Source organism: Cavia porcellus, unplaced genomic scaffold, assembly GCF_034190915.1.
Source record: "Cavia porcellus strain 051 isolate PalLab524CR breed Dunkin Hartley unplaced genomic scaffold, mCavPor4.1 scaffold_31, whole genome shotgun sequence".
Taxonomy (NCBI): Eukaryota; Metazoa; Chordata; class Mammalia; order Rodentia; family Caviidae; genus Cavia; species Cavia porcellus.
Window position 1 is genome coordinate 39,684,543 of NW_026947514.1, and position 19,909 is coordinate 39,704,451.

Below are 19,909 nucleotides of genomic sequence, written 5' to 3' on the forward strand. Positions count from 1 at the left end.
AACACTTGAAACATGGAAATATAGGAAAATGCCAAAATGAATGACCAAAATACAATCTCAAGCCTCCAGCCCATCCCAAGAAACCTTAGGAGCTATGTACATAGAAGAAAACAGACGCCATACACCTAAAATACCTGAAATAATAGCAACTGAAATAAAGAAGCAACTATGGGAAGTGTTCAAGGAATTCAAACTAGAAATATTCTCCCAGGTAAAAGAAGAAATGATAAAAGAAATGAAAGAGATGCTGAACACATCTAAAGAAGACACACTTTAAAAATTGGAGGAACTAAACAAAAGATAGAATCCCTGGATGAACAATATAAGAAACAAACAGAATACATGAAGCAGATTCAAAGACATATACAGGAAATCAAAAATTCCATTGAAAGTTGTAAAAACCACCTCAATGAAAGTGAAGATAGAATTTCAGACCTCGAAGACAAATTGCAGCTAGTGGACAGAAAAGGAAAGATCTTTTAAAAATAACAAGGAACAGAAAATAACAATTCAAAAGCTGCAAGATGATGCAAAGAAAAAAAACATAAGATTGATAGGGATAAATGAAAAAGAAGGAGACCACATAAAGGACGTCAAGAGGATATTTAGAGAAGTAATAGCTGAAAATTTCCCAAATATCACAGTGGAAACTAACATCAGAATCAATGACGCATATAGAACTCCAAATAGTCATAACCAAAATAAAACTACACTCAGACAGATAATAATCACCATCCCAGAAATCCAACATAAGAAGAGAATATTAAAAGCTGTCAGAGAGAAAAGACAGATCACCTATACAGGAAAACCTATCAGAATCACAGCAGACTTCTCAGCACAAACAATAAAGTCAAAAAGAGCATGGAGTGAAGTATTCCAGATCCTAAAGGAAAATGATTTCCAAACTAGACTGATGTACCCTGAAAAACTGTCCTTCAAAATTGATTGAGAAATAAGATACTTTCATGACAAAGAACAACTGAAGAACTTCATGATCACCGTGCGAACCCTGCAAAGAATATTGAAAGACAGTTTAGATACACTTAGGGAAAAAAAACCACTAAGCAAAGAAGACAAACAAAATGGAACAATAAAGATGCAACAGCAGAAAGATAAGACGTCAACAATAAACCACTATACAACAGTTATAACCATTAATGTAAATGGTCTCAATGCACCAATTAAAAGAAACAAACTGGCAGAATGGATCAAGAAACAACATCCAACCATATGCTGTCTACAAGAAACCCATCTAACCCAAAAGGATACTCACAGACTGAAAGTCAAAGGATGGAAAACAATACTTCATGCAACAGGAACCAAAACAAAAAGCAGGGGTAGCTATTCTGTTTGAAGACAATGTGAACTTCAAGAATGATCAGAGGCGATAAAGAAGGTCATTATATACTGCTTAGGGGAAAACTTAAAGAGGAAGAGATAGCAATCTTAAATATATAGGCGCCTAATTCCAGAGCACCCAGTTATATAAAGCAAGTATTAATAGAAATAAAAAACAAATTAGCAATAACACAATTATAACAGGAGACCTTAACACTCCATTGACACCAAGGGACAGATCAACTAGACATAAAATCAGCAAAGAAATAACAGAACTGAATCACACCTGTGAACAACTGGACTTGATACACATATACAAAGTGTTCCATCCAACAACATCAGAATACACATTCTTCTCAGCAGTACATGGGACATTCTCTAAAACAGACCATATACTAGCCCACAGAACATATTTAAATAAATGCAAAAGAGTTGAAATTATCCCATGTGTGTTATCGGATCATAGTGCCATGAAACTAGAAATTATTGATAAAAGATACTGCAAAAATCCCACAAACACATGGAAACTGAATAACACAATAACACACTCTTGAGTAATCAGTGTGTCACAGGGGAAATTAAAGAAGAAATTAAACAATACCTGCAAGCAAAGGAAAATATAAATACAACTTACCGGAATCTGTGGGATGCAATGAAAGCTGTCCTCATAGGAAAATTTATTGCACTGAACTCCATCAGGAACACTGAACATATCAGGAAAACAAAACGAATACAAATAAATAACCTGATGCTAAACCTCAAACATCTAGAAAAAGAAGAGCAAGTCAAGCCTAAAGACAAAAGAAGGAAAGAAATTATAAAAATCACAGCAGAAATTAATGCAAAAGAGACTAAGAAGACAATCCAAAGAATCAGTGAATCAAAGAGTTGGTTCTTTGAAAGAATAAATAAAATTGGTAAGCCCTTAACCAGCCTTATTTTTAAAAAGGGAAGAAAAAGCTCAAATTCATGCAATAAGGAATGCAAAAGGTGAAATCACTACAGACTCTGTAGAAATACAGAATCATCAACACCTATTTCGAAAACCTCTACTCTCATAAGTTTGATAACACAGAAGAAATAGATAGATTCCTAGAAACATACAAGAAGATGTAAAATTGCTGAATAACCCAATTTCTATTAATGAAATTAAAATGTAATTAAGTCCTTACCTACAAAGAAGAGCCCAGGCCCAGAGGGATTTACTGCAGAATTCAACAAGAGATACAAAGAAAACTTAATGTCGACACTCCTCAAACTCTTCAGTGAAATAGAAAGGGAAGTAATCCTTCCTAAGTCATTCCTGGAAGCAAATATTACTCTAATACCAAAACCTGAGAAAGACCCAACTAAAAAAGAGAACTACAGACCAAACTCCCTAATGAACACAGATGCAAAAATCCTCAATAAAATATTAGCAAATAGGATGCAGCAAATCATCAAGAAGATTATACACCATGACCAAGTGGGATTCATCCCACGCATGCAGGGATGATTCAATATACATAAATCAATAAATGTAATCCACCATATCAATAAAGCCAAGGGTAAGAATCACATGATCATTTCTTTTTTTTGTTTTGTTTTGTCTTTTTCATTTTTATCGGTACCAGGGATCGAACTCATGACTGCCTGCTTGCAAGGCAGGTGCTTATGCTGCTGAGCTAAATCCCCAGCCCCGACATGATCATTTCTATAGATGCAAAAAAAGCTTTTGATAAGGTTCAACATCCCTTCATGATAAGAACCTTACAGAAAATTCAAATAGATGGTCTTTACCTCAATATAATAAAGGCCATCTATGACAAACCAACATTCAGTATCATACTAAATGGCCAAAAACTGAAGGCCTTTACCTTAAAACCAGGCACAAGACAAGGATGTCACTTATCACTGCTCCTATTCAACATAGTACTGGAAATACTAGCCAGAGCAATTGGACAAGAGAGAGAAATAAAAGGAGTAAATATAGGAAAAGAAGAAGTTAAATTATCATTATTTGCAGATGACATGATACTCTACATAGAAGATCCCAAAACTCCATTGAAAGACTCCTACATATAATAAATAAATTCAGCAATGTAGCTGGGTACAAAATCAATACTCAAAAATCAATAGCATTTCTGTACACTAACAACAAAATCACAGAGAAATAAGAGAAGCCACACCCTTCACACTAGCAACCAAAAAAATGAAATATTTAGGAATTATTCTCATGAAAGAAGTTAAAAATCTATATAAGGAAACTTATAATACATGAAAAAAGAAATTGAAGAGGATCTCAGAAAATGGAAAGATATCCTTGCTCACAGATAGGAAGAATAAATATTGTGAAAGTGGCCATTCTCCCAAAACAGTTATACAGATTCAGTGCAATCCCAATAAAAATACCATCAACATACCTCATAGATCTAGAGAAATCACCCCTAAAATTTATCTGGAACCAGAGACCTACAACAGCAAAGACAATTCTAAGCAGCAAAGGCAAGGCAGGAGGCATCACAATCCCTGACTTGAAGTTATACTACAAAGTAACTGTAGTAAAATCAACATGGTACTGGAATAAAAACAGACCTGAAGATCAATGGAATAGATTAGAAGATACAACCACAACTACAAACACAGTCAACTACCTTATCTTTGATAAAGGGGACAAACAGGTTCACTGGAAGAACAACAGTCTCTTTAATAAATGATGTTGGCAAAACTGGCTCTCCATATGCTGAAAACTAAAACTAGATCCATGCCTATCACCATGTGCTCAATTAAAATCTAAATGGATCAAAGATCTGAATATTAAAACAGAAACACTAAATCTGTTGGAAGACAAATTGGATAAAAACCTTTAAGATATAGGAAGAGAATTCATGAACAGGAATCAAAGCACATGGGAAATATTTCCCAGAATCAACAACTGGGATCACGTCTTATTAAAAATTTCTGCATGTCAAAAGAAATCTCTATCATAGTGAAAAGAAAACCTACAAACTAGGAAACAATCTTAGTGAACTGTCCCTCAGACAAAGGACTTTTGTCTAAAACATATAAAGAATTTTTAAAAATCAGATCCCCAAAATTCAAAGATCCAATCCAAAAATGGACATCTGAGATGAATACACACTTCTCAGATGAAGAAATACAAATGGCAAATAAATACATGAAAAAATGTTCATCATCATTACTCATTAGAGAAATGCAAATTAAAACCACACTGAGATTGCATCTCACTCCTGAAAGAGTGTCCAGAATCAAGAAAACTACCAACAACAAATTCTGGAGAGGCTATGGGAAAAAAGGAACTCTCCTGCACTGTTGGTGGGAGTGTAGACTGGTGCAACCATTGTGGAGGTCAGTCTGGAGATTTCTCAAAAAGCTGGGTTTGGAAGTCCCATTTGTTCCAGCTATTCCACTTCTAGGTATATTCCAAGAAGAAATTAAAACATCATACCACAGTGATATATGTGCATCCATGTTGATAGCAGCACCATTTGTAATAGCCAGATCTTGGAAACAACCTAAATGTCCATCAACTGAGGAATGGATAAAAAAGGTGTGTTATTTTTATACAATGGAGTACTACTCAGCTATAAAGAATGATCACATTGAGATATATATAAATAAATGGGCACAGCTTGAGACCATACTCATAAGCAAAATAAATCAAACTCACACGTATAAATACCGAATAGTTTCCCTAGTATAAGAAATGGTAAGCATACATAAAAGTATGTGGTAATCATTATTCCCCATTATATTGCTTTGAAGCCTTATAATGTTTTCATTCATTAATTGGAATGGTTTTATTCTGGGTTGTTTGATTTTATTGTCTGTGATGGTATGAACAGCTATTTTGAAGAAAACAAGACATTATAATAGCTAGTGATGATTTAATATCATCTTGTTTTGAAGCCCACCAAGCTTTTGTTCTTCTGTCTCCATCAGTTTTATCATGTTGTATCTCATTGGATTTTATTATATGTGATAGTATAAACAAAATTTTTTATGGACAAGGAGGTAATATAGGAAACATGGTTCAAAAAAAAAAAAAAGAAACCATTGTTCGTTTTCTTTTAGTTGGTTCTGAATACCATGTAATATTTTCATTCTCTTGAATGATTTTACACTGTCTTTTTATGTTTGATACTATAGTATATGAAGGTATACTCAAATATTTCAAGGAAAGAGACACTATGGTAGCTACTGTTATGTTGGGTTATCTTGTGGTGAAATATTATATTGCTTAAATTGTTCTGTTCTGATTTGCATTGATATGTCCTCTTTTATCTTAATCTTTTTTTAAAATAAAAATAATAATACTATGTTGATGGCATCCCTAGAGCCAGATTCTTAACAATGCCTCTGACCTAAAGATTTGGAGAACTAATTTCACTCAGGATTTCTTAGTTTTCCCAGAATGTCTTGACCTGATACTTGGAAGTTATTTTTGTTTTGTTTTGTTTTGGTTTGGTTTGGTTTGGTATTTATTTTGCCTTTTTAGGGGCAACTCTTTCATCTGGCACCAAGATATTCATCCCCCTTTTTGGTAGCATTAGTATCAGGCCCAAGAAGTTTGCCAAAGTTTGCTAAAAGACATTATTCCTAGGTTTGGACTTCCCAAGTCACTACAGAGCAATAGTGGACCTTCTTTTCACTCTAGAGTGACACAAAAAGCTTCTAGCCTCAGAAATAGCTTATTATCTTCATAGCTCATGGCTCCTCCAGGCATCAGGAAAGTTTGAAAAGGATAATTTACATATTAAAACCACCCTGGCAAAAGTATGATAAGAAACCTCAGAGTCTGAGTGTTAGCTAAAACTGTTATCCATTGCTTTACTAGGTCCTTCTAAAATGCCCCATGGTAGACCATTTCTGCCTTCAAATCTAGCCACTGACTCTAAGACACAGGAAATGACTAAATACATCACCAGTGTAGGTCAAGCACAAAAAGATTTACCAGCATATGCCACAAAAGTCCTTCCATCACCAGACTCTGAAAGTCATATCCCCTAAAATTCAACCCAGGGATCATGTGTTACTGAAAGTTTGGTAAAAGGAGTTACATCTAGATCAGCTTTTCCCTAAATGGAAGCGCCCCTCCCAAGTTCTTTTAAGCACATCCACAGTTGCTAGGTTACAAGGACATTCTTCTTGGGTTCTTTTATCAAAAATTAATTTTGTTCCTTTCGAGACTTTATAGGATCTGAAAAGTAAAAGACACAGACATCTATGATCAGTACTTGAGCACCCACACTCTACTCTTGGGTGCATTCTATTTCTACCACTAATAAACCTTTCTTGTGCTTCTCTTTTTTTCTTTCCCTTCCTTCCTTTCCCTCTCACTCCTCTTTTGTTTCCCTCCTCATTTGAACATTTTTTCCTATTTTCCAACACCTACTAAACATTTTGGTCTTTATTTACACTTTCAGTTACTCCAGGCACAGTTAGTTCCCTTATTGTTGATGAGGGGCCCAAAATGTACGGGGAAGTAATGACAGCCCCTTTAACAGATGGAATCAAGAAAACTGGCTGTCCACAGGCAGAAGCTTGGAACTAGACCCACCTCTCTCACTATGTACTGAACAAACCCCAAATAAATCAGAGATTTAGATATTAAAACACAAACAACCTACTGAAAGATAAAATAGGTAAAATTCTTGAAGACATGGCATAGAGGAGGACTTTCAGAGAACTGCAGTTGCACAAGGAATAATACAGAGGGTCAAAAAATAGGGTCATATCAAATTTAAAGTGTCTAGCACAGCACAGGTAACTGCCAACTGACAGTCAAGACAACCTACAGAATGGGGAAAAGATTGACCAGATATTCATTAGACAGAAGACTATACTTGGAATATATAAAGAACTATAAAAAATCAGACTCTCAAAAGACCCAAACAAGCTGGGCGTGGTGGCTCACATCTGTAATCCCAGCACTCAGAGGCTGAGGCAGGAGGATCACTGTGAGTTTGAGACCAGCCTGGGCTACAAAGTGAGCTCAAGGCCAGCCTGAACTGTGCAGCGAGACCCTGTCTCAAAAAGACAAAAAAAAAAAAAAGACCCAATCAATGGGTATCGAGATGTGCAAGGGAAACAATTACATATAGGGCACATAATTTACAGAATTATTTTATTTTATTTTTATTATTATTATTATTTTGGTACCAGGGATCAAACTCACAACTGCGCATTTGCAAGGCAGGCGCTTATACCACTGAGCTAAATCCCCAGCCCCCAAAATAATTTTATAATAGTCAAACACAAAAAGTGCAGGAAATCTGTCCACACACTAAAGACCACAAAACATCCAACCAAGTGCCCAGATCCCCTGGCAATGTCCTATACGAGTCCAGCTGAAGAACTAGAGCCCATGACAATATCTCATACAAGTCTGTTTCGTGGGTCTGTACTGGGAAGACCCAAAGGTGAGCAGTGGAAGCCAAAAATCCTGTACTAGCAGAATAAAGGATCTGTACCAGTAGGTTGAGGGTTCTACACTGGAACCAAGAAATGATGCTCAAAGGATGAACCAGGGTTTCCCTAAAAAGTATCACAGCCATTCTCAGCAACAGTGAGGTCCCAAGCTCCTCCAGTAACAGTTGAGGTCATATCAGGAAGCCAGCATGACAAGCTTTGCCTAGAGATTCAACAGCACACATCTTACCCTCTGGAGCCAGGGAGCAGTAAAGACCAGAGCTCCCCTAAAGTGAACTGCAGCCATTCTCAGAGACAACAAGGTCTCAAGATCCTCTGATGATAATAATAGCAAAGTTCATATCAGGAAAGAAGCTTACCAAGCTACTCCAGGAGAGCCAAAGGCAACAGGAGAACCAACAACATCATGGAAAACCAATAACATTACCTCTTCTTTTTTGTCCTTTTTATCTTGGCAACAGTCCTCAGGTGGGCCATCTACATTCAGCACCAGGCTGATTCAGTTCAACTGGTATTACAGTTTGACCACCAATTATCAATCTACCACAATGATCAAAATTAATATACTTCTCAGAAGCTCAAATGGCCAAGAAATACATGAAAACATGTTCAACATCACTGGCCACTAAAGAAATGCCAGTCGAACTGGCAACCCTCAGTGAGGCCATGGAGACAGGAAGGCCCCACTCAGAAACCTGCAGCCATCTGCAGCACTCAATGAAGCCTGCTGCAGGAGAGGCTTCCAGTGCAAGAAGCAACCAGGGCTTGGCATCCATCTTTCTGAATTAGAGGAACACAGGAAAATGCCAAATAAAGGAACAAAATGCAATTTCAAAGCTCCACTCCATACAGAACAAGATCAGAATGCTTAGACATAAAATAAATTGGAAATCACACACCTGAAATTTCTGAAATGACAGCAATGCAAGTATAGAAACAACCCCATCAGATCAGTAATAGTCTCTCAGAAAACAAGAAATGATAGCTCTACACCTGAATGACCTCAGTAGCTGAGGGGAGCCACAACCAGCCTTCCCCTTCACCCAGATGAACTCAGCAGCTGAGGGAAGCCTTGACCATCCCTCACCCTCCGACAAACTCAGCAGCTGAGAGGAAGCTTGGACACTCCTCCTCTGTACCCACAAGACTCCAGGAGTTGCTCAGCATAGCTATGTAATATGTAGATTTAAAAAGTACACTAGCATGGGAAAATGATAGAAACCTTGAATGAACAATGTATGAAAGAAATAGAATGAATGAAGCAAATTCAAAGAGCTATCCAAGAAATTAAAAATTCCATTGAAAGCTGGCAAAACTGCTTAAATGAAACAGAAGATAGACTTTCAGACCTTGAAGACAGGATCACAGCTAGCAATTACAAAAGTAAAAACTCTTAAAAATAACAAGAGACCATGAAATAACAATTGAACAGCTGCAAAAAGATGCAAAGAAAAACAGTATAAGTTTGATAAGTGTCAATGAAAATTCATGAGTCAAAACAAATGACATTTTTAAAAACTTTTCTTAGAAGTAATAGCAGAAAATTTCCCAATGATGGGAAAAGAATCTGATATACAGATAAATGAGTCATATAGAATTCCAAATAGCCATAAGTAAAATAAATCTACACCCCAACATATAATAATTAAGATCCCAGAAATTCAGCAGAAAGAGAATATTAATAGCTGTTAGAGAAAAGAAACAGCTGGAAGAAAACCCTTTAGAACCACGGCCAAAATCCTCAATACAAACTCTCAAGTCAAAACAAGCTTGGACTGAAGTATTTCAAATTGAAATAAAACAACTTTCAATCCAGATTGATATATTCTGCAAAATTTTCTTTCAAAATTAATAGAGAAATAAGATACTTCCATGACAAAAAAACTGAAGAAATTCAAGTCCATCAAACCAATCCTAGAAAGAGTACTAAAAGACATATCAGATAGAGATAAAAATGACCACAATTCCCGGAACAACAGAAGGAAACCCCCAGGCAGGGTAAGCAATGAAACAAGGTGGGGTGGGGGGAGAAAGGAGGGAACCAACAACAGGAAAATGACATGACAAAGTTACACCAGTATATATCAGTTATAACCAACAAGGTAAATGGCCTCAATTCACCAATTAAAAGAAATAGTTGACAGAATGGATCAAGAAACAAGTCCAACAATATGCTGTATAAAAGAAACACATTTAACTCAAAAAGAAACTTATAGACTGAAAGTCAAAGGATAGAAAACAACATTCCATGCAACAGGAACCCAGAAAAAAGCAATTTTGTTTGCAGATAATGCGAACTTCAAATCAACAATGATCAAGAAAGATAAAGAAGGTCACTACATACTTATTAGGGGAAAAACTCAAGAGGAAGAGATAACAATCATAAATATATATGCACCAAATACAGGAGCACCCAACTATAATAAGACAAATAGTACTAGACATGAAAAACCAAATATGCAATTACACAATTGTAATGGGAGAACTTAATACCCCATTATCACAAAGAGATAGATCAACTAGACAAAAAGTCAACAAAGAAATAACAAAACTGAATCAAACCTGGGAACAAATTGACTTACTGAATGTTTACTGAGTGTTGCACCCAACAATATCAGAATACACATTTTTCTCAGTTGCACATGGGACATACTCTAAAATAGACCACACATTAGCACATAAAACATGCATAAGTAAATGCAAAGGGATTGAAATTATTCCATGTGTATTATCTGACCATAGTGAATTGAAATTGGAAATTAATGGCAAAAGAAACTGTAAAACCTACACAACATAGGGAAATTAAATAACACCCTCTTGAACAGCCAATGGGTCACAGATGAAATTAAAGAAGAAATTAAGGAGGACCCAGGAGAACATGGCGGACAGACAACAGCAACTACGGGAGGCTCTCTGAAAGGATCGGCTCAGAGGCCAGAAATGATGCGGACTAAGGAGACACGAACCAGTAGAAATATGCTCTGCTGACTCAGGAACGAACTGGGCTGAGAGAAACCAACTTAGAAAACAGTCCTGGCGCTAAAATAGGATCAGAAAAGACTCGGTGTGGCGCGGTGTGGACCCCGCGCCATTGGAAACCGCGATTTGGGTTTCCCGCCGCGATGTGGGTTTCCCGCCGCCCGGCGGCTGGCTGCCTCCACAAGCGACTCGGCAAGGAGAGACGCGCAGAAGCTCGGGAACGGGAGTCTGCGAACGGAGTCGAAAACAGGACGGACAAGGAGGCGTACACGAAAACTGACTGGTGGTGAGGTGAGTGAGAAACTGACCCCCTACCACAGTTTGACTCCAGCGGAGGACTTTTTGGGCTCGGGCAGTCCTGTAAGAGCAGGGCGTGGTGGCAACTCCAGCCACACATTCCCCTCTCGGACGGGATTGGTGAAAAGTGCCTGGCCTGCGTGACGCTGCGGGCAGACTCCCTAGGCTGGCCTAACCCAGATCCCAGAGCCTGACGGTGGCCCGGAGGAGCGACTGACTCCCGCGTAGGCTGCCTCCTCCGCAACTCCCTGGTGCGCAGCGGTGGGCGGGAACAACTAGCCAGCGCAATTTGATCAGGCTGTGGCTGACAGGCAGGGAAGCCAGGCCTCCTATGTAAGCTTGCATTTTACAAGGAACAGAAAATATGGGGAAGGGAAGCAACAAAAAAGGCTCCTCGGCCCCCAATCCTGAGAAACAGGCAATAGTGGACACCACACCAATATACATTAAGCGCCATATAGAGAGCCTCATAGACCAATTCAGGAATGAAGTTATCAACGACCTGAAGCTAGAAGTATGCAGAATAGTTAGAGAAATGCTAAGCACCACACAGGAAAAAACAGATGGTGGAATGGAAGAACAGAAAAAGAGGGGAGAATTGCTTGATGGAGAAAACAGAGAAAGCATTGAGTATGTGAAGCAGGTGCAAAGGGACTATCAAGAAATTAAGAAGTCTATCCAAGACTGGCATAACAGCTTGAAAGAAACTAAGGACAGACTATCTGAACTGGAGGGCAGACTTGTAATATGGGAGAATGAAATTAAAAACTTCTTAAAAATAACAAAGAAACAAACAGCAATAATACAAAGACAAGAAGATGATAAGAGGAGCCATAACTTAAGGATTAAGAACATAAAAGAAGAAGTAGGGACACAAACAAGTGAACTACAAAAGCTACTCACAGAAATAATCCAGGAGAATTTTCCTAATTTAGCAAAAGGTAAAGATACTCAGATGTATGAGGCATACAGGACCCCAGCTACCTACAACCCTAACAGAGAAACACCCAGGCATATAATAATAAAAATTCCAGAAATTCAATACAAGAACAGAATATTAAAAGCTGTAAGAGACAAGAAACAGACTACTTACAAGGGAACACCCATCAGAATTACAGCAGATTTCTCTTCACAAACCATCAAATCACGAAGAGCATGGGGGGAAATAATTCAAGCTTTGAAAGATAATAATCTCCAGCCAAGATTGAGATATCCTGCACAACTGTCCCTGGAAATTGATGGAAAAACGAGGTGCTTCCAGGATAAAGAGGAACTGGGGGAATTTGCAACCACCAATTCAACCCCACAGAAAGTATTGCAGGATATTCTAAAAAAAGAAAAATACAAAGAACCCAGAAATAGTGGCGGGGAGGCTACAACGAATGGAGCAGAGAACAAAATGAAGAAGACAAACTGACAGCTACTGACAGAAAAAGAGCTCAACAGAAATGAGACAGAGACGATTAGATGATAGGAACAGCTATTTTGGAGAAAATGACATCTTAATAGGTAATACTGATTTAGTACCATCTTGTTTTGAAGTCTCATCTAGCTTTTGTTCTTCTGTCTCCAATGGTCTAAACAGGTTGTATCTTATTGGATTTTATTATGTACGATAGTATAAGCAAAAACCTTTTAAAGACAAGGAGATTATACAGAAACCATTGTTCATCTTCTGTTAGTCGATTCTAAATACTCTATAATGCTGTCATTCTCTTAAATGGTTTTACATTGTTTTGATATAATTAATGCTACAGTATACGAAGTTGTACTCAAGGACTTCAAGGAAAGAGTCAATATGGTAACTACTTTTGGGTCGGAAATATCTGGTGGTGAAACACTATTCTGCTTAAATGGTTATGTTTTGATCTGCCCTGTTTCGCTGTTATGCCCTCTTTTTTCTCAATCTCCACTCCATTATTTACTTTTTTATTTTTATCCGTTTAATTAAAGGGAAAAAATAGCAGGATATAATATAGTAACCCACTTTGACTTTCTATTATCTCGATTTGAGGCCCTGTATTACTCTCACCATCTTGTTTTTGACTGAGGTTCCTCTATTCTGTTTTGCTGGATAGTATCAGGTTCGAAAGTTTAGGCATCAGCTGAGAAGATAATGAGATTCATTATAACGCCCATTCTCATTGACTTTTATCTACTTTTGAAGACCTACAATATCTCCAATGTTTTGGTTTTGTCGGTTTTATTCTTTACTGTTTTGTTCAATTGTATTACAACTAATGATATAGGCAATTCTATTAGAAATAGCGGGAGGCATTATGGTAACCATTGTTGATCACCTTGTATTATGTTTTTATGTTATCTATTATATCCACCCTTTTGACTTGACCGATTCGGTTCTGTTATGTCACATTTGGTTTTACTCTCTTCCAAAAAAGCAATAAGAACTGTGGGAGCAATGAAACCCAAAATGTGTAATAGTCACTGTACAAAAGAGAGGAAAAGAAAGTGCTCTAAACTATATAACTGCATGTATATTTAAGTGTATAAGATAGAAAATGATATCACAGAGTTTTATTGGATCATTGAACAGAACTGTTTGCAGTATCATTGTTGGAATGTCCACTCTACAAGCTTTAATTTTGTGACTTGAACAATTATTTCTAAGATGGCAGTATGTAATCCATTAACTAGTGATTTCCTACTGCACATTTTTTTCTTCTGTAAATCTGTATAACTTGTACCCCTTCACTGTTTTTTTTCTTTTCTTTTCTCCTTAAATAAATAAAAAAAAATTTAAAAAAAAGAAGAAATTAAACAATATCCACTATTCAATGAAAATGCAAATACCAGAACCTGTGGGACACATTGAAAGCAGTCCTCACAGGGAAACATATAGCAATGAATTCTCACATCAGGAAACAGAATGAGACTAAATAAAAAATCTAACGCGGCACTTCAATCTTTAGAAAAAGAAGAACAAGTCCATACCAAAGCTCATAGAAAGGAGGAAATTATAAAGATCAGAGCAGAAATTAACACAATTCAGACCAAGAAAACAATATAAAGATTAATGAATTGAAGAGTTGGTTCTTTGAAAGAAAAAACAAAGTTGATAAACCCCTTTCCAACCTTATCAAGAAAAGGCAAAAAGTACAAATTCATGCAATGAGGAATAAAAAGGAGAGATTATTACAAAGCCTGTGGAAATTCAGAAGATCATCAACATTTACTTTGAAAATATTTACTCTCATAAGCTGAAATATACAGTGGAAATGGACAGATTCCTAGAAAAGTATGAATTATCAAAGCTGAATCAAGATATAAAAATTTTGAATAACACTTTCTAGTGAACATAAGTGCAAAAATCTTCCATAAAATACCAGCAAGCAGAATACACAAATCATCAATATTATAAACTATGACTAAAGTGGGATTCATTCCAGGAATACAGGGATGGCTCAACATATGCAAATCAATAAATGAAATATACTTTATCAACAGAGCCAAAAGCAAAAATAATGTGATCATCTCAATACAGAAAAAGCTTTTGATAAAGTCCAGCACTCACTCATGTCAAAAAAACCTTACAGAAGATTGTAATAGATGCTCTTTACCTCAATCTGATAAAAGACATCTAAGAGAAACCAACAGATAATGTCATACTATATAGACAAAAACTGAAAGCTTTCAACCTAAAAGAAAGGATGCCCACTAACACTCTTATTCAATATAGTTTGGGAAATGCTAGCCAGAGCAATTAGAAAAAAAGAGAGAAATAAAAGGAATAAGGACAGAAAAGGAAGAAGTTAAATTATAATTATTTGCAAGTGACATGACACTGTAAATCAAAGACCCCAAAAACTCCACTGAAGTACTTCTAGATTTAATACTCAAACTCAGTAGTGTAGCTAGATACAAAGTCAACACTCAAAAATGAATAACATTTTTGTACACAAACAACAAACTCACTGAGAGAGAAATTAGGGAAACCACACTCTTTACAGCAGCATACAAAGAAATGAAATACTTAGGAATCAACCTAACAAAGGAAGTAAAAGATTTTTACATTGAAAATCACAGTACTCTGAAAAAAGAAATCAAAGAGGATTTCAGAAAATGGAAAGATAGTCCTCGGGGCTGGAGATTTAGCTCAGCGGCATAAGTGCCTGCCTTGCAAGCAGGCAGTCGTGAGTTCGATCCCCGGTACTGATAAAAAGGAAAAAGACAAAAAAAAAGAAAGAAAGAAAGAAAGAAAGAAAGATAGTCCTTGTTCATGGATAGGAAGAACATATTGTGAAAATGGCCATTCTCCCAAAATTGTTATACAGATTTAATGCAATCCCAATCAAAATATTATTAACATACTTCACAGATCTAGAAAAAACATTTCTAAAATTTGTCTGGAACCTTGAGACCTAGAATAGAAACGACAAGTCTGAGCAACAAAGGCAAGGCAGAAGGCATCACAATCTCTGACTTGAAATTATACCACAAAGCTACTGTGATAAAATCAACATGCTAGTGGCAAAACAAAACAAAAAACAATAAAAAACAGACCTGAGGATCAGTGGAACAGATTAGAAGATGCAGACACGACTACAAACACACTCAGCCACCTTATCTTTGACAAAGGGGCCAAACGTGTTCAGTGGAACAAAGATAGCCTCTTTAATAAATGGTACTGGAAAAACTGGCTTTCCACATGCTGAAGACTAAAACTAGACCTATGTCTTTTACCATGCACTAAATTAAAGTCAAAATGGATCAAAAATCTAAATATTAAAACATAAATACTAAATCTACTGGAAGAAAAGGTAAGCAGAAATCTTGAAAACATAGGGATGCACAGTTTATAAGCAAAAACCCAACTGCAGGAGAAATACTTTAAAGAATAACTGGGATCTCATGTTATTAAAATGTTTTTGCATATCAAAAGAAATCACCAACAGAGTGAAAAGAAAATCTATGAATGGGAAAGAATCTTAGCCAACTGTCCCTCAGACAATGAACTTCTATCTAGAACATATAAAGAATTAAAACAAAATCATGCCGCCCCAAATTCAAAGACCCAATCCAAAAATGGGCATCTGAGATGAATACATATTTCTCAGATGAAGAAATACAAAAGGCAAATACGTATATAGAAAAATGTTCAACATCACTGATCATTCAAGAAATACAAATTAGAACAATACTGAGATTCTACCTCACTCCAGAAAGAATGGTTATTATCAGGAAATCAACCAATAAAAAATGTTGGTGGGGCTGTGGGGAAAAAAGGAACCCCTCTCCATTGCTGTTGGTAGTGTAGAATGGTACAAACATTATAGAAATCTGTGTGGAGATTTCTCAAAAACTAGGCTTAGAGATCCAGTTTGACCCAGCTGTTTCCCTTCTGAGTATTTTCCCAAAAGAATTAAAAACATCATACCACAGTGATATGTGTGCACCTATATTTATAGCAACACAATTCATAATAACTAGATCTTGCAACAACCTACATGCCCATTAACTGAGGAACAGATAAAAAAAAAAGATGTGATGTTTTTATGCAGTGGAGTACTACTCAGCTATAAAGATAAATTTGAGGCTTTTATAGATAGATGGATTCAACTAGACACTATACTCATAAGTGAAATAAATCAGACTTACAAGTATAAACATCCTATTGTCTCCTTTGTGTAAGAAACTGGAAGAGTAAATAATTCCACAAGGTAAAATAGATATTGTGAAAGAGAAAGAAACTGCTCAAAAGGAAAGAACAACTGGAATGGAGAAAAAGAAAAAGAATGGGGAATATATATATATATATGATAGCTAAGACAATTATACTACTAATTCTGCTAGTTCATGGAAAGAAATTGTAAATGCTTATATTGTTTGATGTTTTGCATGTCTGTATCTTGTAATCTGTGTTATTATTTCAAAGATAACAATACGCAATAGTGGTCATGTTAATTTCCTATCATCTTGTTTTAATCCTATATCGTTTCTTTTGTTTTTGTTTTGTTTTCCTTTAATCTCTTTAAAATTAAAAAAATGCCAATTAAAACAACACTGAATACCATTTTACTCCAGAAAGAATGTTATCATCAATACATCAAACAATAACAAATCTTGGCAGGCTGTGGTGTAAAAGGAACTATTCCCCACTGTTGGTGGGAGTGTAGAAATCCATGTGGAGATTCCTCAAAAAATCAAAACTAGAACTTCTTTTTGACCTACCTATTTCCCTTCTAAGGCATCTTCCCAAAAGTATTTAAGACATCACTGTACAGTGATACATGCACACCCATGTTCATAGCAGCACAATTTACAATAGCTTGATTTTGGAAGCAGCTATATATGCCCATCAGCTGATGTGGCACTTGTACACAATGGAGAAGTGTGCTGCCACAAAAGACAAACCCGAGTCATTTGTAGGAAGATAGTTGTACCTTGATGCCACAACGTTAAGTGAAATAAATCACACACAGCTTAAAACATGGCTTCTGTTATACAGGAAACCCAAAATATAAATAAAGAACAAAATAAAAACTAAGTAGGAAAAAAGAGAAAGTTTCCTAGAGGAGGTTTTGATTTATTAACAAAAACATTGTGATTTTCTTTCTGCATTTTGTGACTCTCCTAGTATCTGACAGCTTTGTAAAGGTGGCTAAGCTGTAGACTTCACTAACCGGGGGTCTCGTCCCATTCCATCCACTTTGCATTTTTGTCAAGTAAATAAGTCTTTGGATGTGAAGGAAGAGGAAAAACAGTGTTATAAACAGTTTAGTTTTTTGAGACATTTTTCTAAGTAGCCCAGACTGATCTTGAATGCAAAGTTATCCTCCTGCCTCAGGCTCCTTAGTGCTGGGATCACAGGTCTGCACCACCATGCCTGGTTACAAATACCATTTTTAAAGGAGTCATAATAATCTTGATATACTGAAGACATCAACAAACAGCACTTAGACATGATTCAATTTCTTTAGACTGTGTCGGTACATTCCTTTAATACTTACTTCCTTTCCTCATGCACTTATCTCAGACTTACAAATCGCCTAGAATTCCAGTCATCCATATGAAAGAGAATACAAAGAATTAGACCCATAACCACTGCTATTCTAGGTCTCCATCGTAAGCCTCGAACAAATTCCAGTCAGACTTTAGTTCTCTCCTGTCCCACCATCAGTCAATCAAACAGTGAGTGGCAGTGTCTCTTGTACAGCAGCATTAGCCTGTTCAGGAGCTTAAAACTCTTTGGAAACCTTGTTTGGTGTTGCTTTAGATTTTCTGTTTAAAACATGTACGATGGATGCATTAGAAGTGGACAAGGCTGCTCAAAAGGCCAAGTGGTTGCCCCAGCATGGACATGTCCCCTCCAGGGCAGGGGACATGCTTCTGCTGAACAGCATGATTGGGGTGGCGGTGGCTCAATCTTACTGTGCACTTCACACTGAAAGCATCCTCGTGAGACAGAAGAGCTGCCTGGTGACAGTGAGTCACCGATCTCTTGTCAGGCTGGGATCCTGCCCACCCTGGATGTCATCAAATATGGGTGTGGCAGGGTTTATGGTAGTGGGGTGGGAGAGAAAGAGCATCTCAGTGGACAGATGTCTCCTGAGTGTCTGGTGATTTTCTGCTGACAGTAGAAAGGCCTTTCTGATTTTCCTGGACAAAGGCAGACTTTATTCTCAATCCCACGTGTGTGGTTCTTGTTGACCATGTTAGTGACCTTGCTGTGGTTGTGTAAAGACCCTGAGGAAATCAGCCTTAGAAAGGCAGAAAGCTTTGTCTTGGTTCGTGCTTTCGGTCCATAGTTGCGTGGCCCCAGCAGCTTCTGGATCCGTGGTGGAGTCCACTGTGGTGGAGGTGCATGGCAGGGGAAAGCTGCTTATCTCATGGCATCCAGGAAGCAAAGAGAAAGAGTGTGTGCAAGGGGGAGGTGATAGGATTTTGGGAGCAATTAAAGAGACAGAATATAAAGTAAAAATGGCCTTTATTCTAAGAATGCGGAGACAAACTCCATGACCGCCGGGGTCTGGCTTTCTCTGCTGGACACGTGGTGTGGGGGGCATACATATAGCTTTGGTCTGGGGTGGTGCCTAAAGGTGGCATCGCTGATGCTCGAGTAGCTGATTGGAACTCTTTTCCCGCCACAGATAAGTTGCATAGAGGTCAGGAAAATGACCTGAAGGTAAACGTCCCTTGGTCCCGCCTCCCACTGCTGTAATGTCCTATCTAGGGCAAAATCCTTTCAGAGGGACAAGGTACCCCCTTCCAGGATCCATCCCCATTAAGCTACTTCCGCTGATGAGCCTCACTTCACATTCCCACTGCGTCCCAACAGTGCTACCAGCTAGAGACAACGCCTTGGACAGAAGGAGCTATGCCAGAGCCAAGTTGTCACAGTGACAACTCATTTGAACCAACCACTAACTGAACCATGTGGGGAACTTAAGTTGTCAATTAAAAAAAATTGAGTTCATGAATCTGTCACTGTAGTAAAAACTCCTTAAAAACAAGAAAGTTTCTCTTACTAGACTGGCCCTCGGGTAGTGTTTAGGAGCAGGGCTGGTACAGTTGCCTACGCTAATATAAAGCTGTCCCTAAAAAACTAAACCTGGCTACATGACACCATCTGGAACCGATGATGCACTATGCAAGGCAGAGCCAGCCAGCATTCAGACTCAACTCATTTAAAGTAAGATTTTCTTACTGTTTACAGAGATTTTCGCATTTTATTGCTTACAGTCGAAAGTACCCCCTCCATTTCTGTTTCTATTGGCTGATCTTAGAAGACTCTGAAATTATAGGCTGAATTTGGGGTTTACATCCCACACACTTTTTCATTGTGACTGAGGCCACTCAGCACCCCATGAAGTTTCTTCTGTGCACAAATGATATGACATCATGC